This window comes from Pseudophryne corroboree, chromosome 3, assembly GCF_028390025.1.
Source record: "Pseudophryne corroboree isolate aPseCor3 chromosome 3, aPseCor3.hap2, whole genome shotgun sequence".
NCBI lineage: Eukaryota > Metazoa > Chordata > Amphibia > Anura > Myobatrachidae > Pseudophryne > Pseudophryne corroboree.
Window position 1 is genome coordinate 426,874,841 of NC_086446.1, and position 4,498 is coordinate 426,879,338.

A 4,498-nucleotide genomic window follows, 5' to 3' on the forward strand; every position below is an offset into this window, starting at 1 on the left:
AATAAGGATCAAATAAGGTTAGAGATAAAAATAATATAAAAAAAAAAAAAAGGGGCAGACTAGATGGGCCAAGTGGTTCTTATCTGCCGACAAATTCTATGTTTCTATGTTTCTAGGGGGATGTACACAGTGAAAGGGGTGAGGAATCGGAGGATGATGATGAGGTGGACATCTTGCCTCTGTAGAGCCAGTTTGTGCAAGGAGAGATTGATTGCTTCTTTTTTGGTGGGGGCCCAAACCAACCAGTCATTTCAGTCACAGTCGTGTGGCAGACCCTGTCGTTGAAATGATGGGTTCGTTAAAGTGTGCATGTCCTGTTTATACAACATAAGGGTGGGTGGGAGGGCCCAAGGACAATTCCATCTTGCACCTCTTTTTTCTTTCATTTTTCTTTGCATCATGTGCTGTTTGGGGACTATTTTTTTAAGTGCCATCCTGTCTGACACTGCAGTGCCACTCCTAGATGGGCCAGGTGTTTGTGTCGGCCACTTGTGTCGCTTAGCTTAGTCACACAGCGACCTTGGTGCGCCTCTTTTTTTTCTTTGCATCATGTGCTGATTGGGGACAATTTTTTTGAAGTGCCATCCTGTCTGACACTGCAGTGCCACTCCTAGATGGGCCAGGTGTTTGTATCGGCCACTTGTGTCGCTTAGCTTAGTCACACAGCGACCTTGGTGCGCCTCTTTTTTTCTTTGCATCATGTGCTGTTTGGGGACTATTTTTTTGAAATGCCATCCTGTCTGAAACTGCAGTGCCACTCCTAGATGGGCCAGGTGTTTGTGTCGGCCACTTGTGTCGCTTAGTTTAGTCACACAGCGACCTTGGTGTGCCTCTTTTTTTCTTTGCATCATGTGCTGTTTGGGGACAATTTTTTTGAAGTGCCATCCTGCCTGACACTGCAGTGCCACTCCTAGATGGGCCAGGTGTTTGTGTCGGCCACTTGTGTCGCTTAGCTTAGCCATCCAGCGACCTCGGTGCAAATTTTAGGACTAAAAATAATATTGTGAGGTGTGAGGTGTTCAGAATAGACTGAAAATTTGTGGAAATTATGGTTATTGAGGTCAATAATACTATGGGATCAAAATGACCCCCAAATTCTATGATTTAAGCTGTTTTTGAGGGTTTTTTGTAAAAAAACACCCGAATCCAAAACACACCCAAATCCGACAAAAGATTTTCAGGGAGGTTTTGGCAAAACGCGTCCGAATCCAAAACACGGCCGCAGAACCGAATCCAAAACCAAAACACAAAACCCGAAAAATTTCCGGTGCACATCTCTAATTAGAACCCACAACCTATTACACTGGAAACATGCACCTTACTGATGGAGATATCTGCTCTTGCATAGGAAGTATGAGAATTCTAACTACAGTATATGAAGTTACTTGTAATTGTCTGAGAAATAACTTCATATAGTTAGAATTCTCATGCTTCCTTTATAGGGGCAAATAGCTTCATCAGTAAGTTGTCTGCTTTCGGTGTATCTATAATAAAGAGGGTGTGATTTGTAAAGTGTAGTGACTAGTGGGGAAGTCGGCTACCGAAGAGATACCGGCTGCTGTCATTTAACTTAATTGATTAATGTCGCTGAACACATGTAACAGGAGTATAGGTGCCCCCCTTCAAAGCAGGAGCCCGGCGGCAGCTGACTCCGTTGCCTCCCAGAGTTCTGCCTCTGCACTCTCCCCCCTTGTCTATAACACCCTGGTACCACAGAGAATAACTGGAGTTATGTGGGGGTCAGCGCTCCCTGTCAGCGTCCTGCTTCAGTGATCTGCAGGGAGAAAATGACGCTGGTGAGTGCTGGATCCGCTCTGAGGAGAAGCACCGCCCCCTCTAATGGCGCGCGGCTTCCCACACAATTAGATTATACTGGGCTGAGGTCTTTGATGCTAATAGCGGGATTAGCCCCTGTTAGCTATATTTACCAGTCTTAGTGTGATCGCGCTGGCCGAGGACGCCCCTCAGCAACATCTACATATGCATGTTGCTGAGCCATAATGGAGCGCAGCCTGTCAGAGCTGCACTCCCACCCTTGTGCCGCCATTCCTGCCGGCGACCCCGCTAACCAGGCCGCCGGGGCTGTACATACCACTCTTCTTTCTTCTGGCTCTGTTAGGGGATGGCGGCCGTGCTGCTGGAGTGAGCGGTCGCCTCGTGGGCTTGCGATCAGCACCCTCAGGAGCTCAGTGTCCTGTCAGCGGAGATAGAGAACCATTAACTTCAATAGTTGGTTCCTACTCCCCACCTAAGTCCCACGAAGCAGGGAGGATGTTGCCAGCGGCCTTCCTGTACCTAACAACTCTTAGAACTAGAAAAACTCCTAGGAACTCCCCTAGCTGTGACTGGCTCCTCCGGGCACATTTTCTAAACTGAGTCTGGTAGGAGGGGCATAGAGGGAGGAGCCAGCCCACACCAGTAAACTCTTAAAGTGCTAGTGGCTCCCAAAGGACCCGTCTATACCCCATGGTACTAAATGGACCCCAGAATCCTCAAGGACGTAAGAGAAACAGGTATAAGGTGAAAGCCATGGTCCGAACTCCAGCCCAGACCAGCTACCTGCAGCAACCTCGGCCGCTGTGGAGCATATCTCCCTGCACCATTTGTTGTGTGACTACTGTCACACAGAGCCGGCCCTAACCAATATGATGCCCTAGGCAAGATTTTGGCTGGTGCCCCCTAGCACCACCGCTGGTTCCGCCTCTGACAGTGCACCTCTTTCCCAGCACCATCACCCCTCAACCATAGCAGTCCTTATTTTTGTGTTTGTACCCCCTATATTTTAAATAGGAACAGTTCGCACATTTGGCGCACAGCCCAAAAATTGGTGTGTTTTTGCTGGCAAGGGGCATGGCCACACAATAGTAACCCCAATTCCAATTACAACACACAGTACTGCAACTGTATTCACATTTGATCATGCGATAGTGTCCATAATTCATATTACATCCCACAGTAGTATTACTTTACCTTATAAACATTACTCCTCACAGTAGATCCCCTTATTCACATTACATCACACTGAGTTGCTCCTTATTCACATTACACCACACCCTATTGCTCTTTAGTCATATTAGACGACACAGTAGTGCCCTTTCTATACGCAGCGCCACATAGTAGAGCACCTTATACACATAATGCCACACATTAGTAATGCATTTATACACATAATTCCACACAGTAATGCCCCTTGCACATTATTAATGTCCTTATAAACATAATGCGCCTTACACATTATGACAATCTTTATTAATGCCCTTTTACACATAATGTCCCTTACATACATTATTAATGCCCATATACACATAATGACACACATAGTGCCCCCTACACATTTGCTGCACATTATTAGTGCCCCTATACACATAATGACACACATACAGTAGTACCCTGTTACACATATGCCGCACATTATTAATGCCCTTATACACATAATGACACACATAGTGCCCCTTACACATATGTTGCACATTATTAATGCATTTTTACATAACACACATAATGCTCCTTACACATATTCCGAACACTACTGTACAACCAACCCACTCACATGCACACAGCACTCACACTGCCACTAACACTCTGACCTCTGCCTCTGCTTGGATACAGATGTGTCCTCAGAAATCTTGCCTCAATGCTAACGTCGGGCGCCTTTTTTTATGAAAATGCATCTTATTTGCATTGCTATGTGGCTAGGATGCACAAGCAGATTCTGCTGATTAAAATGATATGCAGCATGCCTATATATTGGGGTATATTTACTAAGGTCCCGATTTTGACCGAGATGCCGTTTTTTCTTCAAAGTGTCATTTCGGTAATTTACTAAGCAAAAATCTCGGCAGTGATGAGGGCATTCGTAATATTTTGGAAGTCCTAGGAAAAAATCACGAATCAATACACCATCGGTCAAATACGCCTGCAATTTGGTAGAAATCGGTAATTTACTAAAAAGTGCAAATCACAAACACTGCCGACAATAGCCAAACACCGCCGTGCAGAAATACAATTAGTAAAAAAAGTGCTAAAAAAAACCAGACCTGCTTTTTTATCCCGTGTTTGGATAGGCATGCAGGGATCCATGAGATCCGTGCATGTTTATCAGTGGGAAGGGGATGGGAAAGTGTGTATTTTTTGAAAATAAATTGCGTGGGGTCCCCCCTCCTAAGCAAAACCAGCCTCAGGCTCTTTGAGCCGGTCCTGGTTGCAAAAATATGGGGGGAAAAATGATAGAGGTTCCCCCATATTTCAACAACCAGCACCGGGCTCTGCGCCTGGTCCTGGTTCCAAAAATACGGGGGACAAAAAGCGTAGGGGTCCCCCGTATTTCTGAAACCAGCACCGGGCTCCACTAGCCAGATACATAATGCCACAGCCGGGGGACACTTTTATATAGCTCCCGGCGGCCCTGGCATTATATAACCAACTAGTCACCACTGGCCGGGGTACCCTGGAGGAGTGGGGACCCCTTCAATCAAGGGGTCCCCCCCTCCAGCCACCC